At 43.6% G+C, this 25,455-nt stretch overlaps 1 protein-coding gene and 1 pseudogene across 2 annotated transcripts in view; one reads left to right on the top strand and one right to left on the bottom strand.

Annotated features, from left to right (window-relative positions):
* CPA6 (carboxypeptidase A6) overlaps nucleotides 1-25,455 on the bottom strand; it is a 919,575-nt gene that overhangs the window by 759,698 nt on the left and 134,422 nt on the right. The gene's annotated exons all lie outside the window — the stretch shown is intronic.
* LOC144826821 (transmembrane protein 218 pseudogene) lies at nucleotides 15,632-17,273 on the top strand (annotated as a pseudogene).

Below are 25,455 nucleotides of genomic sequence, written 5' to 3'. Positions count from 1 at the left end.
GACCTTTTAGATCGTTAAGAGCTTTGGAGCAGGCTTTATTGAAGCAACGTGCTACTGGCTTCTCCTTTAATTGAGCACTTTTCACCATCAATTATTTTAAGATGACAGTGCATAGGCTCTAAAAATCCTGATATTGACCTCCGGAGGTGACTCATGATTTAACCAACTTAATATTTGATCTAAATTCTCACCAATAAGCCTATTCTCAAAAGTCCTCGAACTAACCCAATCCCATTTCCTTCTGATTCCCTGATTTGGGTTATATTTGATTGGGATATCAGGCCCGACGTCTCCCAAGATCTAGTTTAAAGGAGGCAATTTGCGGGGTATGGTCATTAACACAATGTGGCATAACTGTGTGACATTTCAATAATCTAAGCCAATTTCTGGTAAGTAGAATAAAATCAATGATACTTGTATGGCCTCCCCCTATATGGGCCGGACATTGTCCACAAATTTCTTAAGGCAACCATTATTGTTGTTTTAGATCTTTTAAAAGATTATTTAAAATAAATACATATAATGTTAAACACATCATACATGATTAAAAAATTATTAAAATGTAAATCAAAAACGAATTTTCATAAAAATATTTTTATTTAAAAAATATTTAACAAAACATTATTTATTAAAAAAATAGATTTTAGTTACCTCCCACCATATACCCCTCCAAAACGTACAAGCAACACCTAAAACTTAACTTTAAAAAAAGCTAAATATTTACACTATTAACAACAAACTATCAATAAATACAAATGATTTAATATTTAATTAAATTAAATTTACTTTTCACAATATACCCCCACAAAATATACAACACACTCCTAAAATGTAATCAGAATTAATTACACAATTACAATAATAATACATTTTAATTTTAATAATTATTATCAATTAAAAATGTATTCAAACCTAATTAAAATGTAATTTACATCCTACCATATATCCCAACAAAACCCAAACCTGCACCTAAAATGTTAGTTCAAAAAATGTAATTACACAATTAAAATAAATAACGATGAATTAAATAATCATTATTAAATAAAAAAATATTTATGTTAATTACTTAAAATTAATTTACTTCCCACCATGTACCCGAATAAACCCCACAAACCACACTGAAAATAAAATTTTGGGTGGCGAAGTGAGCTAAAGAACGACGATGGATTCAAACCAAAATCCAGTGTCTGAAAACTTTTAGCACTCAGTCTATCATCTATTTGTGTTTGCTTTGTTCGCACTAAGTTGGCAGGGTAGGCCCCTTGCTCACTTTGCCACTGGAATCAAGCAAGCCTGGCTGATGAGGGGTGTTACCCCGAAACCAGTCCCAGGATGCTTGTTTCCTGTCCAGAGAAGATCTAGCTTGGCAGTTCAGGCTGGACTGTTTCCGTGAGGCACAGGGTCAAGACTGATTTGCATATAGCTGGGTCTGAACTTGGGTGGCGCAGTGAGATAAAGAACGATGATTGATTCAACCCAGATCTGTGACTGGGGGTGAGCGTATGAAAAGTTTCAGCGCTCGGTCCATCATCTCCCTGTGTTTGCTTTACAAATTTATCAGACCATTAAATGGTTATTTTGGATATATTAATTGTAGCCTCAGAAGATTTCAAATAGATAGATCTCTTTCATCAGATATTTAGTTAGTCTATTTATCTAATACAGAAGCGAATGTTAGAGTCATCTATGCAAAAAGAAGAGTTAACTTATTTGTTAAGCCTATCAATTAAAAAGATGTTTCAATCCGAAAAGATTAAATGTTATGAGTATGTGGAAAGATGTAGCCAGGACTTAAGTTAGCATGTCAGCTTAAAGCTCAACAATAAAGCAGCAAGATCAGAGAGATTGCCTGTAAAGAAGGTGCAGTCTCAGGTACAAATTAAATAATGGGGGGCTTATTTCCAGGCCGCTTGCGCCACTGGTGCGTCACTTTTAATATGCGAAAAGGTGACGTATCGGTGGCACAATGGGCTTGTAAATAAGCCCCTCAGTGTTCTTGAAGATTTGTTTTGTAATCTATATAACATCTTTTCGATTGGGATAATATCTGAATCATGACAATCAGCACTAATAGCTATATTTAATTAGCCTGGTAAAGACCCTCGCTAATGTTCATCCTGTTGTCCCACCTCCTTGCTCAGTTGATACTAAGATCTATGCAAAAAACTTGCTGATAGACTGAGCAATGTAGAAGGAAATTTTATTTCAACTCTCCAATTATTTAGTATCTACACATACTCTAGTCAATGTGGTAGTTAAAGCTTTGAAAGTGACAACACCCCATGGTATATATTTTGTTGATACATAGATGGTGTTTGACTGCGTAGACTGGAAGTATTCAAGAGAATTGCTTTTGCATTTCAGACTGCCAGCGGGCTTTGTTAAAGGGATCTGAACACTTTATAACCATCAAAAAGGTAGGGTGGCAGTTGATTGATACCTATCAAAAACATTCATCATTCTTAGAGGAATGAGACAGGATTGATCCCTACCTTCCCCTTTCGTTGCTCTAGCTAAAGAGCCCTTATATCAAATATTTTGGTTAGACAATAGTTTTTTCTCTTTTATTTTTAACAGCTAAACATTTAAATCAAACCTTTGTACAGATGACCTTGTAATTTATATCGAAAATATAGAAACAATGCTTAATGTTTAGATACTTATCAGGGTTCAAGGTTAGCTTTTCTAAGTGTGAGTTCATGAAAAGGAGTAGTTTTTTTTCAAATTGTCTAGAAACATCAGTGAAACATCTAGGGACGAGCATCACTAAAAACTGGAAGGTTTTGAAAAGAACCAGCATTGCTTCAGTTTTAGTTGAAACTAAAAGTTGGTGTAGAGAAATTGGGCTTCCTTCATTTGACCATAATTAGAAGAATAAACAGTCAAAATGGTGTTTATCCCCAAACGTACCTTTCTTTTTGAAGCATTGCCATGGAATTTCGAAACGCCATTGTAGGAAGCTGGCTCTGTATATACTATACCAAAGAAACGTATAGTGTGCACAGAGTACAGTGGATCCCCAGTGTGTTTACAGAGGCTAAAGTAGATACTACTAAATGCTCTCTTTTGTGATAGGGTGGTCGAGCAGTTAGGCTTATCAGAGGTCCTTGTTAAGCATTTGTTGTACAAACTCAGTCAAGAAATGATTACACACACTCAATGACAAAATACGAGACCAATTGTTTGTAAAAATATTACATTTTGTACAATTATTACTTAGAACCAACTGTGCTGCAGTAAAATACGTTTTGTAAAATTACAGTTTAAGCATAAAAAGTGGACCCACTGCATTTCTCAAACAGTTCAATATTAACCTATGGAGGGAAAGCAATGTTGAAATTTCACTGATAAGTTCACAACTTACATTCCTGTCTTTGGGGTGTAGGACCAACACAGGGCAAGTGTCAGGTAAATGTAGGGACTGCAGCACCAGCAGCACTGGGGCGGCCGTGTGCAGAGGTTAAATTCGGTCACTGGGGCCCAATGTTAGACAATGGAGGCTGGGGGCATGCAAAGAAGTGCCGGTTGCAGGTAGGTAAAATCGGAGTTGGGGGTCAAACTCCAGGGGTTAGGACCCACACTGGAGGGCCATGAGACTGTACCAAACACACCCCCTCAATGACACAGAGGCGGATGGGTGTAGAGTGTCAATTCAGCGTCTGGCACCCAATGCAAAGCAATGGAGACTGAAGATTTCGAACAAAGGCTACAGGCTAGAACCAAGAGTCTGGACGAAGGGAACCAGTGGCTCTGGAGGTATGTTGAGGTACTGAAGAACATCGGTCGAGCTCCCTATGGTCTGGAGGTTGTGGGTGCACGGGTGTCTGTGGACATTGGAGAAGTCTTACCGGAGCCGGTTGCGAGTGGGGGACCCTTTGTGTCGAGGCTCAGGTGGAGTCCACGAGAGGTCACTCCGGGGTGGGCTTCAGTTCAGGACCACTGGGTAAACGTCTTAGGACTGGTGAGCCACTTCAATGAGTGTAGAGGTAGGTTCGGTAATCTGTTTGTGTGTTTCAGCAGGGCACTGGAGCGCTTTTTTACATGCAATGAAATATTATGTCATTATATATAGACATTAGAATATGTCTATTAGGGAATGTTTAGTAAATCTGAATTATGTAAACGAATCACATTGTTGATATTCTATAAACTAATTGCTATTGCATCCATTGCGATAGAGTAAGTCTTTTTAAATGTTAAAATATGATATGTTTATCAATGTCAATTAGCAACATTTTTGAATGCTTTTTATTATTATTTTTAGGTAAATCAGTGGCTTTTCCTGAAGAAGGCGTTTTGATTACGCCGAAACGCGCATCGATACAATTGATAAAGAATATAAAAGTGCCACCTTTATACTTTTTGTATATTTTATTGAATTGAAATGAAAAATCCATTTTCTTAATTTGTAACTAATGTTGTTTTTAACCTTATGTCTTTTTTAACCTTATGTCTTTTTTAATATAATTAAAAATACCTCTTTACATGATTCTTGTTGTTTACTTTTCCCTGATTTATATCCAGATATATGCATTGACTGTCTTAAATTGCCTAGGAATTTGTCTCACTCAAAAGCTCTTCTTGTTGGTTTCCTTGTGGACAGGTCTACTGTCCTCTGGAGTTTTTCATTTTTAGGGTAGGCAGGCAGTCCTTCCAGGGTTCTGGAGGTTGCTGGACCTGCAGTACGAGTTGCTTTTTGGTGCAGATTTCTTTGAGGGCTGCAGACACGCTGGTAGGGCTGGGGCCAAGCCAGTTGTCGTCTGGAGTCTTCACTGCAGGTATGGCTCTTCGGTCATTCTTCTTCTTTAGTTCACCAGGAATCTAAGGATCAAGGTTCAGGGGTGTCCCTAAATACTCACGATAAGGGGTGTTACAGGTGCTGGCAGATAGTAGCTAATGGGCTACTTACCTTAAGGGTGACTACACCCTTTGTATGTCCACTTCTTTTGGGGAGGGAACATACCCCTAACCCTAATGGTTGATATCCTCACAAAACAATGTGGAGGATTTTCAAAGGAGGTAGTTACTTCAGCTCAGGACACCTTAGGGGTAGTCCTGGCCGAGTGGGGACACACCTCTTCTGCCTACTAATTTTCCAGCAGATCTTTGCAGGAATATCGGCCAAGCTCCAGAGACGATTGCAACTCATCCAGAACACCTCGGCACGCCGGAACCTCAACATCCCCGCCGCAGCCACATCACACCCCACCTGAGAGACCAGCACTGGCTCCCCGTCAACAAGAGGATAACTTTCAAACTCCTCATCCACGTACACAAAGCTCTCCACAAGACCGGCCCAGCATACCGCAACGCGGGGGCATAGTGAGGCTTACCTGCACTCTAATAGTTTTCTCACCCGCATTTGGCGGGGCTTAGGTAGAGGGATTCCTGGTGGTGCTGCTCCGACCGCCATCTTGGGTGGGGGCTGACGCTTGGGCCACTTCAGGCGCCATATTAGGTGGGGCTAGAGGCTCTAGTAGCCGGAAGCCCAGGCATTGCAGAGATTATTTAAGCTGCTCCCTTGGTAAGCGCCACAGATCCTTTTCCATCGCGCGTATTGCCGAATACTGCTGCTGATAATTTTAAACTGCACTTGCATAATCTTGGCACTTTGTTTTTAACTGCGCCGCTTGTATTCGCGCTATTGTATTTTCTTGTTTAATCATCTGGCCAGCAACGCGGGGGCATAGTGAGGCTTTCCTGCACTCTAATAGTTTTCTCACCCGCATTTGGCGGGGCTTAGGTAGAGGGGTTCCTGGTGGTGCTGCTCCGACCGCCTTCTTGGGTGGGGGCTGACGCTTGGGCCACTTCAGGCGCCATATTAGGTGGGGCTAGAGGCTCTAGTAGCCGGAAGCCCGGGCGGCGTAATATTATAAATAGGCATGTGTAAACAGACGCTCAGCGGATGCGTGCAGCGGTCTCGCCGTAGTTGCACCGGAGGTGTACCAGAGGTAAGCCCGTTCGCGCCCGTTCGCGTCCCGGGTGCGCCCGGTGCGCCGATTACGGAAACCTCTCACTCATCGGGTTCACAGAAGGACTTACATGCTTTATTAGGCCATAATACCGGGGGGAGAACAACATCAGACTCTCTCTTGCGGACTTTTAAATGTCCGCTCCCTTGTAAAGCATTATGCCGAAATTGCTCTGGTAATAGAATCCTTCCATCTGGATATATTATTCGTGACAGAGACTCGGATCAAGGCAGATTGTGGGGTGGAACTCGGCTGGGCTTGCCCACCGGGATACCTCATAAGGCACATTCCTCGAGTTTCCGGGAGGGGGGGTGGAGTAGGATGTATTTTTAAAGAATCAATCTTCCTTTTGCAGTTAGTGGTAAAGGAAGTGCAGGGATTCGAGCTTATGGGCTTTTCCATTACTGCTCAGGGGGGTACGCTGATTGCAGGCCTCTTATGTTACAGGCCACCCTCGTCAACTACAGCGGCCTTTCAGTCACTGGTCGACCTGATTTATGATCTTTCAAATTCCCATTCCAAGTTTTTGGTACTGGGTGACTTTAACCTTTGGCCCTCCGGCCCTCAAGATCTAGCTTATAGAGAACTTTGCCAAGCGTGTGGTAATATTCAACTTGAACAGTTGGTTCTGTCATCTACTCACGCGAAGGGGCATACACTGGACTTGGTATTTGCCGAGAGGGAGTTGGTTATTGTGGAAGAAATCTTAGATCAATGCTGGACTGACCACTCACTGATCCTTTTGTCCATAGCTCAGCCTGCCTTAATAAAATCAAGCAATCTGGGGAGCACTAAGCTTAATCGACAATGGGCTCGCCTTCTTAGGGAGCAGACTCGACCCATATTACTGTCTGGGACTTTTAGGGTGGAAGACAGTGAGGATAAGAGCTACGCTGTCCTCTGTCAGCAAATTTCGACGTCATTGGATGAGGTGGCCCCTCTACGGAAAGTGAGGGATAGACCTAGAGGGACAAACGCCTGGTTTACTGAGGATCTTGGTCAGTCCAAGCTCCGCTGTAAGCAGGCGGAACGCACATGGAGGAGAGGGTACAAGGAGCTGGACAGGGCCGCATATAAAGCTGCCCTGCTGGAATATAAGCTTTAGCTAAGGAGTGCTAAAGCAAGGTTTTTGGAAGATACCTTGGCAAAGGCTCCTAATAAATCGCAGACCTTGTTTAAGCTGGTTAAAAGTTTATCCAATCCCTCGTGCGCTGCGCCATCCACTCCTGCGTCTCAAGAACTCTGCGATTCTTTAGCCCTCGCGTTTGAGGAGAAAATTAGGAACATTCTGAATGGACTCGCAGTTCCCAGACAGCATACACCATCTTTGCTTCCCCCCTCGACATTCCCCTGTCATTCGGAATTCGAAGAGAGTAATAACAAGGAGGGGACCTCCCAGTTGTTTAGTTTTCCTGCTCCCTCGTTGGAGGAATTCTGCGCTTTGGCCAATTGCGTATCCTCAGGTTCACCCCTTGACCCAATGCCGCATAAGATCTGGAAGGCCTTTCAAGACGAGTTGTTTCCCCCGCTCCATTCAATCTGCTGCCAATCGTTGGCTACAGCATCAGTCCCAGGCAGTTGGAAGTTGGCAATTGTAACACCTCTATTAAAAAAGGCTACTCTGGACCCTCTTTGCTCAGCCAATTATAGGCCTATTTCGCTTCTACCATTTGCGATAAAAATCCTTGTGGGTTACGAGAGCCTTGGCCAACTCCCTGGAAACCAACTCCTGCCTGGATGCAGCCCAATTTGGCTTCAGACCGGCCCATGGTACTGAGACTGCACTGGTCACCGTGTTGGGCGATCTGCGAACGCGTGTCGACAGGGGCAAGTCAGCATTTTTAGTGCTGCTTGACATGTCGGCCGCGTTCGACACGGTGGACCATGAGGTTTTATTGGGCCGTCTTCGAAATGTGGGAATAACTGGTCTGGCCTTAACCTGGTTAACATCATATCTCGGCAATAGACAACAAGCTGTGGCATTACCACCTTTTCGCTCTGCCACACGACAGGTGAATCAAGGTGTCCCCCAAGGATCTGCGATTAGTCCGATCCTTTTTAATTTATATCTCCAACCCCTGATACACCTAATAAAGTAATTCGGCATACAAGTCATCAATTATGCCGATGACACTCAATTGATTTTTTAATTTGAGGGCACCCAGGTGGTTTCGAGGGACACTTTTCACCATTGTATGTTGGCCACAGCAGAGTGGTTGCAAGCCAACTCACTCCAATTCAATGGGTCGAAAACGGAGGTACTGCATTGCTCCCTAGATCGACTCCCCCGTGCACTGCCGGAAGATTTCTGGCCAACCTCCATACCGGGCTCGGTGGAGGCCGCAGAATCGGCTCGCAATCTAGGAGTTGTGTTTGAACCAAATTTACAACTTGATGCCTCGGTGAACAGGACTGTAGTGACTTGCATGGGCCTGCTCCGTGCTCTACGCAAGATATTACCACTCCTTCCTTGGGAAGCCAGAGCAGAGGTAGTGCGTAGTTCTATTCTCAGTAGGTTAGACTACTGCAACGCACTACTTCTGGGAGCCCCAAACACCCTGATTCTCAAGTTGCAGAGGATCCAAAACATGGCGGCTAAATTAACTTTATCTCTCCCGCGCTCGGCCTCCTCTTCTGCAGCTTTGGCTGATCTTCATTGGTTACCGGTCCAGCAGAGGATTACCTTTAAGGCTTTATGCCTGGTTTTTAGAGCTCTGCATGGACAAGGACCAATACCACTGCAAAACCTTTTCTCTTGGTACCAAGCTGCCAGACCTTTGAGATCCGCCTCGGCGTTCCTAGTGAGAATTCCTAGGATAAACAGAGTGAGAATGGGTGGCTGCGCCTTCAGCTTTGCAGCCGCCACAACATGGAACACTCTACCTCTGCCGCTGAGGAGTAGACAAGATCTGGTCTCTTTTAAAAGGGATCTCAAAACACATTTATTTCCAAGAGTAGTTTAAAGCATACATCGGATGGTAGAATTGATCTCAGCGCCAGGATACCCTTTGGGTGACAGTCGCGCTTAACAAGCATTAAATACAGATTACTCAACTTCTCCTCCCCCTCCCGCCAGCTCCGCTCCGCCAGCCTTGCCACTCTTCCCCGCATTCGAAGAATGACCGCCGGCGGCAGATCCTTCTCCCACCTTGCCACCAAGACCTGGAATACCCTCCCCACCAACCTGCGGCAGACCCAAGACCTACCAGCCTTCAGAAGACTCCTCAAGACCTGGCTCTTCGATCACTAGCAGCACCCTCCCCCCCCCCTTGAGACCCTCGCGGGTATGTAGTGCGCTTTATACATCGCATGATTGATTGATTGATTGATTGATTGATCTTGCTGCTAAAAGTGGGCTAGGTCAGGGAGGCAGGCATCTCCACTTGCTGGAGAGGCCCTGGCTAGCATAACAAAGGACAGGAAGACTTTGAGGCTCACCGCCCTTGAATGCCGTTCCTGCTTGGGGATCGGTGGTAAGCACCTCCACCCAGAGCAGGTTTTGTTTCTGACCTACGAGAGCACAAGGCTCCCACCTAATGGGGTCAGAAAAATGCCTGGAAGTGGCAGGCTGGCGCAGACCAGTCAGCCACACACTAGCGGTTGGGTAGGTTTTCAGGGGGAAGCTCTGAAGTGCCCTTATGAATGGATCCAACATTTGCATCAGTGTGGGCTCATTAATCTGAGATATTTGATACCAAACATCTTGGAATTTTGTGAAGCCATTGTGGAGCTGTGGAACTTGTATTGACAAGCTGCCAGCCCATGTACTCAGTATGACTTCACTATGCACTTATAATGCCTAGGAATGGACTTAGATACTATAGGGGCATACCAGCTCATGCCGTTATACAAGAGGAATAGTTCACCCTGCCCTAGGGCTGTAAGGCCTGCAGTAGGGGTGACTTACCTATGCCTCTTGCAGTGCTGGAAAGCCCTGTATGGGTGCCAGGTCAACTCTTCACTCTTAGCTGCACCAAAACACACAGGCTGCAGTGGCAGTGTGCACATGTTTGTGGAGAGGGTCTCTTAGGGTGCCATACTACATGCTGCAGCCTGTTGACACCCTCTCTGGTCACAATCCCCTTGGTACCACTGCCACCTTTTACAAGGGGCGTTTATGTGGACCTGAGGTGTGCCAATTGTGGAAACAAAGGTAACGGTTTGGGAAAGAAAAGAGGCACTGGGAACCCAGTGAGCATTTAGTCAAAGTTGAATACACAGTCAGGCAAAAAGTGGGGGCTAACCATTTCAGAACTAGTACTTCCCTATACAAGCCCCTCCCAAATGAAAGAGGACGAGACTAACCTCTCCTAAGAGTGTCTTCATTTTCTAAGTGGAAGCACCTGGAAAATCCATCTGCATTGGCATGGGCAGTCCCAGGCCTGTGTTCCACTGCACAGTCCATTACCTGTATGGAGATAGACCTCCTCAAAAGGTCTGTGGTTGGTTTGAACAAGGAAGTGAGTACCAAATAGGTATGGACTCAACTTCTTCAGGGACACGACCACAGCAAAGGCCTCCATCTCTATGACACTCCAATGCTGTTCCCTGGGGAGTAACCTCCTGCTAATAAAAGCAGCAGGCTGGTATTGGCCTTCATTATTGGTCTGGGATAGAACCACTCCTATCCCTAGCTCAGAGGCATCAGTCTGCACAATGAACTGCTAAGTGAAGTCTAGAGCTTTGAGAAGTGGTGCTGAGCACATTTCAGGGTGTCAAAAGCCTGTTGACAATTAACTGTCCAGTTTATCAGCTTGGGCATCTTCTTAGAGGTGAGTTCTGTGAGGGGTGTCACAATGGAACCATACTCCTTCACAAACCTCTTGTAATACCCAGTCAAGCCAAGGAATGCCCTGACTTGAGTCTGGGTTGTTGGAGCCTCCCTGTCCAAAATTGTCTGGATCTTGGGTTGAACGGGTTGAACTTGGCCTCCACCTACAAGATGGCCGAAGTATACAACTGTTCCCTGCCCTATTTGGCATTTGGATGCCTTGATAGTTAGGCCTGTAGATTTTAGGACCTGCAAAATGTTACCCAGGTAGACCAGGTGATCCTGCCAGGAGGAGCTAAAGACAACATTATTATCTAGATATGCTGCACTTAAGGACTCTAGCCCAGCAAGGACTTGATTCACTAACCATTGAAAGGTTGCAGGGGCATTCTTTAAGCCAAAGGGCATAACAGTGAACTGATAATGTCCATCTGGTGTGGAGAATGCTGTTGTTTCTTTCGTTCCTGGGGTCATACCCATCTGCCAGTACCCTGCAGTTAAGTCAAAGGTAATGAGAAATATGGCTATCAGCTCATCAGCCCTGGGTATAGGGTGAGCATCTGTCTTAGTGACAGCATTGAGACCTCTGTATTCCACACAAAACCTAATTTCTCTCTTTCCACCTTCTGGGTGAGCCTTGGGGACTAAGACCACTGGGCATCATCTTTCTTACTTCAGCTTCAATGCTCTCCTTAATTTGGTCAGACTGCCGATAGATCTTTGTTTTGACAGGCAAGTTATCCCCAGTGTCCACATCATGGGTATACTTGTGTGTCTGTCCAGGGGTTAACAACAGTCAGGCAAAAAGAAGAGCTCAGCATACTGCTGTAGGATTTGCCTGCAGTCAGCCTGCTGTTGGGCAGAGAGGGTGTCTGAGTAGACAACTCCATCAACTAACCCAGCTCTTGGACTGTGAAAGAGGAGGTGAGGGAGAGGTTCACTCTCTGTCGCTTGATCCTCATCAGTAACCATCAACATGGTTATATCAGCCCTGTCATAGAAAAGTTTGAGGCGGATTACATGGATCACCCTATTGGGGGTCCCTGCTAGTGCCCAGGTCTACCACGTAGGTTACTTCACTTTTCTTCTAGGATAGCATAAGACCCACTCCATTTGTCTTGGAGGGCCCTTGGTGCCAAAGGCTCGAAAACCCATACCTTCTGCCCTGTTTGGAACTCTACCAATGCAGCCTTTTGTTTTAGTCATAGCAGAGCTTCTGGTGATCTTGGCTGGCCTCAAGGTTGTTGTAAGCTTTTTGCATGTACTATGCCATCCTGCAACGTAGGCCTAGTACATAGTCCACAATATCCTGAATAGGTACTTGGAGAGGATTCTCCCAAACTTTCTTCACAATACAAAGTGGTCCCTTAACAGGATGGCCAAATAGAATTTCAAATCGAGAAAACCTTACTCACTTCTGAGGCACCTCTCTGTAGGTAAAAAGCAGACATGGCAAAAGGACAGCCCCTTTTGAATATTTTAGGGAGCCCCACGATCATACCTTTTGATGGCTTGTTGAATCTCTCAACAAGGCCATAGGTTTGCGGGTGATATGGTGTAGTGAACTAATATTTCACTCCACATTCATTCCACATGTGTTTCAGGTATGCAGGCATGAAGTTGGTACCTCAGTCTGACACCACCTCCTCAGGAAACCCTACCCTGGTAAAGATACCAATGAGTGCTTTGGCCACTGAAGCGACTATAGTAGTTCTAAGGGGAATTTCCGCAGATACACTACTACCAGAATATATTTGTTTCCTGATGCTGTGGGTGTTTCAAGTGGACCCACTATGTCCACACCTACCCTTTCAAAGGGAACCCCAACCACTGGTAGTGGAATTAAGGGGGCCTTTAGATGAACACCTGTCTTGCCACTGACATGACAGGTGACACAGGAGCTGCAAAACTCATTTACTTTCTGGGACATGTTTGGCCAGTAGAAATGGCTGAGTAGCATATTCCACGTTTAGTCTAGCCAAGATGCCCAGGTAGGGCGATGTCATGGGCCAATGTGAGGAGGCATTCTGTAAACTGCTGAGGCACTACCACTCTCCTAGTGATACCAGGTTTGGGATCTCTGGCCTCAGTGTAAAGGAATCCATCCTCACAATAGGTCCTTTGGGAGCCACTGACATCTCCCTTTTCCCGTGTAGCAGCTTACTGTTTCAGGCTTTCACGAGTTGGACACGCCTTCTGTCTAAGGCACAACTGTTCCCTAGATGGTCCCCCTGGGCCCAAGAGTACAACCTGGTAAGGTTCAAGTTCCATAGGCTCAATTGACTCTGGGGGTGACAAGTCTTTTCCCTGATGAGAGGGGTCCTGAGCTTTTTGCTGTACATAAGCTGGTTCCCCAGTCTTCTTACTTTTTCTCTTGGAAGGTTGGGCCACTATTCCAGACTAACACACTTCTTTTTCACTCTCTGCTTGGGTTTTCACAAACACCAACTCAGGGATTCCCAGCATGGCTGCATAGGTTTTCAGTTCTTACTCGGCCCATGCTGAGGTCTCTATATCATTCCCTAACAGACATTCAACTGGGATCTTGGAAGAGACCACTACCTGTTTCAGCCCAGTAACCCTCCCTATTGTAATGACACCACAGCCATGGGGTGCACTGTAGTGACTTTATCAACATTGGTGATTTGATAGGTTTTTAAAGCCAAATATTTCCTGGGGAGGCCAGTTTCTCTGTCACCATGGTGACACTGGCCCCTGCATCCCTCAGGGCCTCTACCCAAGTCTCATTAATCAATGGTTGCTGTCTGGATCTTTTCATATTAGAGGGCCAGACAGCAAGAATGGGTAAATTTACCCCACCCTCAGAGACTAAAATAGCTTGAGTGTGAACATTGAATTGCTCTGGCACAATATTGATTCCACCTGGAGACTTGCCATTCCAGTGGTAGGTGGAGGAGTACTAGGGGGATTCTTTGTGTGACAGGCTAAGTCTCCAGTTGTGTGTCCTAACTTCTTACAGTTGTAACGCCATGCCTTGTTGAGGTCAAAGTTCTTACCTTTTTACCCCCTGTTGGATTGTGAAGAATTCTGGGACCCTCCCTCCTGTGCAGGTTTTGGGGGGCTGTTAGAAGACTCTTTACATTTACCCTTAAGATGTTCACCCTCTTTCCTAAGGGGAGGTTTTGTAACCCCTTTCTTTTGGTCACCCCCCAGTGGTAGTTTTGGTCACCCTAGTCTTGACCCAGTGGTCTGCCTTCATTCCCAATTCTTGGGGAGAAACTGAACATTGGTCTATGAGATACTGATGCAACTTTTCATTGATACAGTTATTTAATATATGTTCTCTTATAAACAGATCAGATTATAAAGTCCATCATAGTCATGCACTTCACTTCCAGTTAACCAGCCATCTCATGTTTTCACTGAGTAGTCTATGAAGTCAACCCAGGACTGACTCAAAGTTTTGTGAGCCCCCCTGAACCTGATCCTATACTCTTCAGTGGTGTGTCTAAAACCCTCAATCAGGGTACCCTTCATGAGGTGGGCCACTTCAACTCGGGCCAGAGGCGTCGAGTGCAGAGGTAGGTCCAGTGGGCAGGTTGTGCAGTTCAGCAGGGCACTGGAGCTTTTCTTGTTCTCGCTGTCTTTAGGAGTTCTTGGTCTTTAGTAAAAGCAGACAGTCCTCCAATGGATGTGGAGGTTGCTGGGCCTGTAGGACAAGTCATTTTTTGGTGCAGGTTTCTGCAAGGGCTGCAGATAGGCCAGTAGGGCTGGGGCCAAGTCAGCTGTCATCTGGAGTCTTCACTACTGGTATGGCTCTTCGGTCCTTCTTCTTCTTAAGGTCACCAAGAATCCAAGGATCAAGGTTCAGGGGTACCCCAAATACTCAATTAAGTGGCAGTACAGGTGCTGGCAGGTAGTAGCCAATAGGCTACTTATCTTTATTTTATTTATTGTATAAGTTGTATATAGTGCTAGCTAGACCCGTGGGTATCAGAGCGCCTCACAACATGAATGGAGTGGTGAAAAACATGATATAAGGATACGTGAGAAGATATGCATAACTATAAACATTGTGAGACAATACATTTGAAGGTGACTACACCCATTGTGTGTCCACTCCCTTTGGGGAGCGGGCATACCGCTAATCCTATTGGCTGAAATCCTCACTAACAATATAGAGGATTTTCAAAGGAGGGGTCACTTCAGCTCAGGACTTCTTAGGGATGGTCCTGGCTGAGAGAACACAAGAGTAAAATTAGAACTAAGAGTACAACGTCAAGTTTAGCTCTACATTGGTACTTTGGGTAATGTTGCCATTGTGCAGTTAAAATAAGTTGTAGAATAAGTTTGTTAATAATATCCTTATTTTGTAGGTTGGCCCCTGAGGAAGGAACTACTATGTCCCAAAATGCATCGGGCACATACAAGATTGATGTCTTTTATTGTTTGTGCATTTAAACAAATGTAGTTACACTGTTTATGTTTAGAGAGTGATACTCATTATAATTGTACCGTGTATATATTGTTGCATTGAAGATATACAGATACAAGAAAAAACGAAGTTTGTTTAAACAAAATATGGTTGAAGCTGTTTTGTATTTACAATACGATATGGTTCATAAGATTCTTGGGTTTTAGGACCTAGTGAACAGTGCACAGCACCAACAAGTTTACTAACTTGTAACTGTTTTTATTGATTCACACTTGGGTTGACAGCAAGTGCAGTGCTGTAGCACCTATTTTTTTCATATAAAATTCGGAATAAGGGAGTCTTCCTCCAACCCCTTTTTTGTACCTTTTTTGTACCTTGCTGAGAGAGGACACACCTCTCCTGCCTACTGATTTTCCCTGCCGACCTTGCTGCCAAAAGTGGGGCTTGGTCAGGGGGTGGGCATCCCCACTAGCTAGAGAGGCCCTGGCTAGCATGACAAAGGGCAGGAAATCTTTGAGGATCTTCACCCTTGAAGGTTGTTCCTGCTTGCGGCTAGGCCTCAAGGATGTGAGCATGTGTTTGGTGAGTATTCTCTTAGGGTGGTATAATACATGCTGCAGCCCTTGGTACCACTTGTACCTTTTACAAGGGGCTTATATGTGGAGCAGAAGTGTGCCAATTGAGAAAACAAAGCTACAGTTTGAGGAAAGAACATAGTCACTGGGAGCCTGATTACCCGGAATCCAGTGCACAGTCAGTCAAATTTGCATTCAGTCATGGAAAAAGTGGGAGGTAACCATTGCAAAAGGAGTACTTTTCCACAACCATTGTTACAATCTGAGATTTGCAAATTAATCTGGGCCAACAAATTGCCACACTATCTATGTGTGCTGGATTGAAGAAGTGAGGTAAACCTATCCTTACTCATGGTTGGAATAGAATAGGGACATGCTCACAATAGGCAAAGACAATTAAATGTTTTGTTATTTTGATAGCACGGATGCAAATCTTGTGAATTTTGAAGTCAGATATAAGCACCCCTATACTTTTCTGTGACATAAAATGATAAGGCATTTGGACCCTAAACTCTTGTAGGGGTACTGTTAGTTTAATAGCAAAAGAAAGGAGAAAGAAAATTAGTACTTGCTGAAAACAAACCAAAATCTTGTTGGTTCTGGCGTCTGTGTCCTAGCTATCCTGTGGGTGTTGGCTTTGCTGCTGTGTCTGCTGTTATCTAGAGCTGCAGGGTTTGCAAAACTGTCTGTTATTTTAGTATTTTTCCTTTCTCTTATCATCACGCTAACCCTGGTGCTTTTTCCTCGAGCCACTCAAACTCCAGATCCAGTAAAGGAGACTCAGATTGTGGGCACTTTCTTCATAGGCCGTTATTTCCTGGTCTCAATTCTAAGTTTAATTTTCCTCGAAAGCCTCTTCTTGGTTCTTATTTACCATGTACTTGAACCGATACACGCTAAACCACTTCCAATTCACTGACGACAACTGGTTGACAAGAGCAACAATCGCAGCAAGCTGCTAACTGTGGCTTTTGGACAAGTGTTGGGACTACAGCTTTGTCTGTTGTAACTGGTAAAAAAAAGACAGTTGGTACCCCTGCAGTTACAAAATAAGTTTCAAATTCCACAATTTGTTGCTGTACTGTAGTTCAAAAGATATAATGCATTTTGCAGCGCTTTTTTGTAAAATCCTTCGTCATTTCTTGAGCATAAACATTAATATTGTATGAATCAATTCTGTCTCCTATGTGATAGGATCTAGATTTAGCACAGTTCTACCTTTCCACTCTGTCAGCAAGTAAACCTGTTTGTTGGTACCAGTGAAGCATGCCAGGAAATGCTTGTGGAATAAGCATTTCATGGTGTGATGTTCTTTTGAACGTTAGGGGTATATCTTTTTAGGCATATTATCCACTAAAATGTCGTGTGGCACAATTAATAGTGTTGATCACACATAATAGTGGAATGCTGGATGTTTTAATCCCATTTCTTCAGAATTTAATCTTTCATAGGTTCACATGTTGAACATTTCCCAGTCGTTGAAGTGGGAATCCCACCGAAATTTTACAATAAAGTAATCCTCAGCATGGACATTAGGAAAAACTAGATGTCAGCCTAATAGGTGGGGCTCTTCTATATGGAACTCTTTGCCACAGGATCGCTAGCTTGTAAATGACTTTCTCACTTTCAGGACATCTCTGAACACCCAACTCTTCAACTGGCGTAAGGTTTACTTAGACATGTACTCTAATCCTTTAACATCAGCCTGCTTCAGGTAGCAGCCAGGATGTTAGACCTCAAGGTAGACTTCACCAATCTCAGTTCTAGGCTACGTTTGACTTTGGATCTCCCTCAAGGTTTTTTCTCTCCTACTTCTGCCCACCTGGATGAGGTCTCCTGCTAATATATTTCATTCTTCTGATGGCTGATTGATTGTTTTTTGCTTTTCCAGGGTTACTTTTCACTTGTATGTAGCCCATTGTCACGGCACTCTGAGGCTGCAGCAGGGTAGTATGCAGCAAAAAAATATTAATAATAACAAAGAAACCAGTTCAGTATATAGCACCAAAGGCAACAAAAGCCATAATTGTTAGCTTTTTTTCCAGACTCTGTTCAAGCTACCAACTAAGCTTGATAACTTACAAATATATAAACAAATTAGAGCTTACTTACTTACATAACATTCTTTTTGTATAGTACAAACTAATCTCACTGAGAGCAGTAACCAAGCACTTTCCATTATGTGTACATTAACAACAGGCTTAGTCATAGGCAAGTCAGAAAGAAATATTATTGACAGGTACATTCTAGAAATTGGATTTTTAGTTGAGAGGGGTGTTAGCTCTACTTAAATAATACACACAGCTCTTGTCAGGGTGCACAGTCAAAGCCACTAAATTAACCTGTGCTTAGCGCTGTGGTACCTTGACACAAAAACAGTCAGGCTTAACTTAGAGGCATTATGGAAAGTATTTGTGCAGCACTCAAACAGTAGTAAAGTGAAATTACAACACCAGAAAAATTCCAAACCATATTTAATGAATAAAATGACACCAAATCAACTAAAATACAAATCAGTAGAACCTGAGATATAAGTTTTCAAAGTTTTAGGTGAAAATAGCTCTAATAAGCACAAAGTGCCACTCGCCGCTATCTGGGCGCGCTAGACCAAGGGAAAGTAACAAGTTCAGTCTGACTGCAATGGAGTGCATTTCAGATACAGGTACCAGGTTAGTCCAACTGAAGAGTTACCCTCTCAAGTCCTGCACAAAGGGTGCCCTTCATGTTGGAAGGGGCTGTGCGGAGGAGGCTGCAGGCGTGAGGAACAGGTCGAGCATCGCAGACATTGCTGTGCACGAAAAGCCAGTCATGGCTGAAATTTCCTTTTGGTGATGGTTGCAAGCTGTTGCCATTGATGCAAAGTGCAGGGCTCGCATTGCAGGTCTTCATAGGCAGTCGCCGTCAGCAAGGCCAGCATGTCCCGCTGGAGGTTCACATTGGCGGTTGTGAAGGAGGGTCGATTCTCAGTTCAAAGAGGTCACTTTGCGGTCGCGAGCAGCCCAAAACTTTACAGAACACCACTAAACACTGTAGGAAGAACGGGCTACTGTGATAAGCCTGTCAGAAAAAGCATCTCTCAAGAAATCAAAGTATATCCATATAAAGACAGGTGGCTGATCAAAACGCATCCGTCATTAGGATAACCAGAAACAAATCCAGGGATGTTTATATCCGTCAACATTTTGACCAAGAAGAAAAATGTGGCAACTTTTGACCTAAAAGTGGGTCTTCGTTAGGATGTGCAATATAAAGAAAAAGTGGGCACCCTTAAGGGGTGTCATGGGATTCCATGCTAGGGTAGATGAGAAATGGAGTGCCAAAGGTTCCTCCATCAAACATAAATGTAGGTGAGAAAAATAGTCACTATTTGGAAGGTACCGTAAACACTGCAAATTGGTACCAAAAATGGGTGATTAGGGGCTCTGAATCAAAAGGACGGGTCACCAAATTTGTAATGCGGAGTCTAACCATAGTGTGAGGTCACCTGACTTAATATGGATATATCATGATTTCATGAGAGATGCTTTTTCTGACAGGCTTATCACAGTAGCCTGTACTGCGCTGCTGTGTTTAGTGGTATTCTGTAAAGTTGTGGATTCGTTTCTACATATAGCAAATTATATAGCATAAAACTAGGAGGATTTGCAATGATTAAAATATTTGAGAAGAGACCATTAGACCTCCCCTGCTTATTCCTCTAGTCCTCATTTATCTGAATAGGAAAGAAGAATAGAGATTTGTTTTTCTGTTGATGAAAATACAAATCCATATGGCTCATGCACGATAGGATTTTAGGGAGGCAGTTAATCACTGTCTGGGACTATTTATACAATTGTTCTTCAGATATAACCAGGTATTTATGTGGTTTGTAACTCATGGGATTCAAGATTCAAGTAAGGAGGCTAGATATTGCCCTGTGGAGCTCTGAATGGAATTGGGAAAAGGCTGGAGACAGAATTTCCAATAGCTATCACTAGGTTAAGCATGACTCAAAACATTTCAAGACTTCTACAACACCAGTTCACTAACTGAAAATACGCAGAAGCATATCATATCCAACCATGTTAAATGCTGCTGATAGGTAGAGTGGAGCAAGAATACATCAATTTCCTTCAAGAAAAAGTCACAGTGTCACTGATGATTTTGGGAAGGGTCGGTTATGTGCGATGGTGAGCTAAGAACCCAGATTGTAATGGCCAGGAAATGGGTATTGGAGGTGAACTTCTCAAGTTGGTATTCCACGCATCTCTCAATACATTTTGCTAGAAAAGAAAGACCTGTAATGAGTCAGCAGCTCCAGTTAAGTTCAGGGTTAGTGTCTTTATTTTTAGGAGGAATGGCCTTATTTTGCGTAATTTGCTGTATTGTTAATACTGAAAATGATGCGCGATTCAATGTTATTCTTTAAGAAGAGTAATTTGCCATGTAGTGTTATTTTCTTATTGCAAAAGTGTCCCCTCATATCCAAAATGGACCTGAGGATCCATTTTGCCCTAAGAAATAGCGCTAAATGCAGCAGAAAATTAATAGCAGGGCAATTTTCCCTCCAAATTACTCCCCGCATTAAGTAATATTTTCATAATGCAAAAGGCACCCTCACCTCCACAATGGATGCGAGGTTTCATGCTGCACTAAGAAAGAAGCTCTAAATACAAAACAACACGAACAGCAGTGTACTCACTAATTTTGTTGTTTCTGTGCTTATTTCCCCCCAAATTCCTCCTAATTACGCAAGCCAGATTTTCTCTGATTATTATGCTATGATTAAAATTACTCCCAAGCCTACTTTTAAGCTGAGATGAACTAATCTATGTTCAAATAGGCATTGCACAGGGGGAAGGCCTTTGTATGCAAGGAGGATGTTCGCTTAGTATTGTAATGGGTTAGTGTCTGTTTACCACTGCTGTCTTGCGACCTAACCATACTACCGGACTCAGAGCTGATCACCAAGTACTCTCCTTTTGTTACATAAACTAAGACTCCGGCTTAGCTCTACAAGGTTTGCCTTCACACTCACGGGTGTCACGAGTGAACTTAGTTCAATGCACCAACAACTGAATGTGAAGAAGCAGGTTGTTGTTGCCCCACACATCCCCATTCAATACATAGTTGACATGGTGTCAGTGTTTTTAGGTTACTAACAGTCCCTAAACAGGGATACAGGGATGCACTGGTAATTTGAAAGCTCAATTTAGTTCTTTACAATATCACACACACACTGAACTAAGAATAAGACACTTTGCGCCACATGTACGAAGCATTTTTGCAGACAGAACAACGATCAGACCATTTCAGGCTGCAGAAATGCTTTTTCAAATGTGAAATTTGTGACTGTGATTCGGTATTTAGAAGGGGCGTGTTTAGTGTGTCCATTCCACTTACCAATTAGCATTGGTATGTACGAATGTTTTGAGATCGAAATGCGTGAAGTTGGTGGTAACCCATTCGCAAATGGGAAGGGGTCCACTAAGGCCCCCTTCCCCTTTGAGAAAGGTTGCATTGTTTCTTCAGAGCAGGCAGCGGTCCCACACACTACTACCAACTTTTTTTGTTTTGTTTGTCCTTTGAGGAAAAAGGACTGCATTTTAAAAAAAAGATTGCTTTATTTAAAGCAAACACAGACATGGTGGTTCGATTCCCAATGGGTCACAAACTGAGACCTACCTCATTAATATTCATGAAGTAGATCTATCTGTGACCCACTGAGAATAGCAAAAAGTGTATAAGACACTTTAGTACATTAGTGCTTGCGATTACCGTATAGCGAATCACAAAACTTCGCTATTTTGTAATCGCAAACACTAATGGTAGCACATGTGGCCCTTTATGCTTAATAGTGTGTATTTCAACAGTTTTATCCTGTTGCTTAGCACATCTAAAATAACTACACAAAATATTATTAAAACAGCACCAATGCATGTTGCAAACAACAAGAATAAAATGAAAATGTCTACCATAGTTAAAATGGTATCTAGTTACCTAAAACCCAGAGCACATGCTAACACTAGGAATATTGATTTCCTAATTGCGATTCTCTCAAAATTGCAATTAGGAAATCGGTATTCCTAATGTATGAAACTCTTTTGAGGTTCCTTAGCCATTCCTGGGGGGTTACAAATAGACCTACCACAAGCATATTAATGAAGTAGGTGACCAATTAGGAATCAACGCCATCACAGATATTGTGGCCTGCTGAGGTCAGCAGACTACCATGTTTGTGATCGTTTTCAAATAAAGCTGTCTATTTTATTTAAATGCAACCCATTTTCCTTAATAGAAAATTAGATGTGTTTAAAAGGAAAAAATGAAACTTCGCAGTTTTATGCTTTAAAAGTAAGCAGTGGTCTTAAAAAATATTTGTTTTCATTGTCAAAGGGGAAGTGGTCCCTTAGGGACCCCTTCCCATTTGCGAATGGGTTACCACCTCCTTCAAGGATTCGGTAAATAATGAATGATTTGCGAACTTGATCGCAAAACATTCATACATCTCATTCAGATTTTGATATTTGGAAGGGGCACCCTAAACATGCCCCTTCCAAATACCGGATCACAAACACAAATTGCGATTCGGTAACATGTTCATATATAAAAGCAGTTTTGCATTCAGAAACGTCCTGAATGGCCGTTTAACACCGCAAAAATGCTTAGTACATGTGACTTATATATGCTTTACTATGAGAGGATGTTGTGGTATAGCTTGTATCTAGAGTTTCTTAGGGAGAATCAAGGTACTGCATATCTGTATACAGCAAGATGGTTTAGTTATCAGTAGTTGGGAGCAAGTGTTCCCTCGAAAGTAAAACACACTTCAGCTGCAGCTTCTCTCCTCCCGGACTTGACTCGGTATCAGCTTCCACTGGTTTTTGCAGAAGAACAGGTCACCCTGATAGATAATGGAGGTGGCGGATATGCTGCAAATAGGCACGATATCCCTCGCCTGCCTCCACCCATGAGGTTTCCTCACCAACATTTTTTTGGTTGACAAGGCAGATGTGGTAAACGTCCAGTGATGAACCTGAGAGTGTTCAATCGGTGGCTGGTTTACCGCCAATTCAAGATGAAGGGTCTCTATGTTCTGCGCAATATCCTTTGACCTGAAGACATGGACGGTACGTTTGGGTTTGAAGTACGCATACTCGACGGTTCTCATTTTTCCCCCACATGACCGTTTCTTTCAGTTCACATCGAGAGACCAAGTCTATGAGTTTACAGCCTTGCATTTCTGTCTATTCTCTACTCCCTGGTGTTTCACCAAGGTTCTCAAGCCGTTGGTGGAAATTCTAAGGGTGAGGGACTTTCGCCTCATAAGCTACCTCGACAATCTTCTTTTTTTGGGTCAATGCCCGTCGCAGCTGATGCAGCAGTTAAGATGGCGGTCAACCTTCTGCGAGATTTAGGGTTCATGATCAACAAGCGAAAACCTCTTCTAGTGCCGTGCAAAAAGACAACAGCCCCCCCTCCCGCTTGTAAAGTTGTGAAGATCTATTGTCCTCTATACAGACAATTTTTCCAGGCCCTCTCCACCATAGAGCCCTGCAATACCTCAAGGCTTTCCACCTCAGATGGGGCCTTCAGTACTCAGATCAGGTACCTCTGGTAGAGGAGGTTGAGGTGGAAATGAGATGGTGATTAGATCACAAGCTCACTGTGGGGACTCCTTTACAGGAGGAGAATGGCCCACGGATGAGCATCAGCTCCACATCAACTGCCAAGAGCTGATGGTCGGATCGGTTGCCATACAAAGCTGGACAAGGGACAGGGATTCCTGCAGCTTACTCATCAAAATGGACAATGTATCAGCAGTACACTATATAAACCACCTTGGGGGTACCAAGTCTTGGTGGACCTCACCAATGAATTTTGGACCTTCTGCCTATCTCACAATATCTCAGTGTCAGTGGAGTACCTTCCAGGAGCTTCCAATGTGATAACGGATTGGTGTTCCAGGGCATGCTCAGACATTTTTCGTGCGGGCTGCTGGAGGACGGGACTTTATTCATGGAGCACTTAGACGAAGTAAATGAATTAATTTCATGAAGTGCACTGAAGTTGTATAGAGCTATACACCCCGCCTAAATACTGTCTGACTGGTATCATTCATTGACGCCTGCTACTGAAGAGCTTACATTTAGTGTGCAATTTTCACACTAACAGGACCCTTTCTTTAAGAAAACAATTTTTTAACCTACCAATATTCTATATTGGATTGAAGGAGGAGTAATCTGCAGAGTACTCATTTAAGAATTTTTTTGATAAGGTGGTCGCCTGTCACTCTTGAAGTCCATTGTCCTGATGATAACCCTTTAAACAATCTTGTGTTGAAACGCCGTCGACGCCTTCTACATGGCCTAAATTCTAGAGGACATTATTGTTTGATTATGTACTGTGTTGATTGTTGTATGTATTTTCCTCTGCCACTGTGTCTTTTGAGTTTTTTGATATTATGTATTGTTGTATGTACGATAAGAGTGTAATTATTTGAGCGCCCTATAATTGTTGTTTTTTCATTAAAATTATTTATACTTTGTACATGGGTAGTTGTGATACTATGATTATGCTAGGCCTTCTTCTCTCATGTTTCTCTTTCTTTTCTCTTTGATATATCTCAATGGGGATTTAGTTGTACATAGTGTGCAAACATAGCTCAAGAGCCATTGTTTGGAAAATAGCAGACATGAGTCTGTGGCAACTACACCGCTTGGCTTTCCAGAGCATGATCAGCCCTTTAGGGCCCCCTTTTCGGCGGAACTCTTTGCATCTCATTTGGACCATCAAATTCCCAGGTATTTCAGTTGGAAGCAACAGCGACAGATGTTTTTCCTCCAAGATTGCTGTCTGGAGACAGGTTATGCCTTCCAAACATTCTCCATGAATATGAGACTCTCAGCACAGGTCCACGGACAGAAGGCAAAAGTGGTTGTGATTACGTCGTAGTGGAGGTCTCAAGTATGGTTTCCAGTTCTAATGGAACTTTCCTGGCATTCTCCAATCCTTCTCCCCCGATCCTAATATCCTGCAGGATCCCCAGGGCAATCACCTCCCATTAACCTCTCTGGGCCTGGCAGAATTCTGGCATCGCTGGAGACTCTCTGGTCTTTTGCATGAAGCTGAGGGATTACTGGCAGCAGCATGGGCCGACGGTACAAAAAAATGCTATGATCAGAATGGGCCAGATAAGCTGGTTGGTGTCTTCGAAACAACCAGGATCCCATGGGGTGCAAAGTTGTCTCTATTGTAAACTTCTTGGTCTCCTTAGCGTCACAGGGCTTGTCATATCATACTATCAACTCTAATAGGTCAGCAATCTCTGCTTGGCATGTCCCGGTTCAAGGAGTCTCAGCGGGTGAACACCCTTTGGTTTGTAAGCTAATGTGAGGGATTTGGTTGGCACTCCCTCCAGAATGTAGGTACTCCACCTTATGGGATGTTGACAAGGTGTTGGGCCTTTTCCGTTCATGGCAACAGAATTAGTATTTGTTAGACAAGGGATTGTTGGTGAAACTCGCCATGCTTCTGTGCCTCGTGTTGTGTTAGAGAGCGGCTGACGTGCGGGCTCTGGATATTTCGGGAAGGGTCTTTACTCAGCATAGGGTCACCTTCCACGTCTCCCAGCATACCAAGTCCAATTCCAAAGTGGTGTCTTATCCTGCTTTTGACAAATCGCACAAGTTATGTGTAGTCCGTTTCCTCAAGGCTTATGAGAGCATGATGGAAGAGCTCCATCCACCAGGCGAACATCAA

The sequence above is a fragment of the Lissotriton helveticus genome, chromosome 4_1 (assembly GCF_964261635.1).
Source record: "Lissotriton helveticus chromosome 4_1, aLisHel1.1, whole genome shotgun sequence".
Taxonomy (NCBI): domain Eukaryota; kingdom Metazoa; phylum Chordata; class Amphibia; order Caudata; family Salamandridae; genus Lissotriton; species Lissotriton helveticus.
The sequence above is the reverse complement of the archived record's forward strand: the minus strand, read 5'-3'. Positions and strand labels throughout refer to the sequence as shown.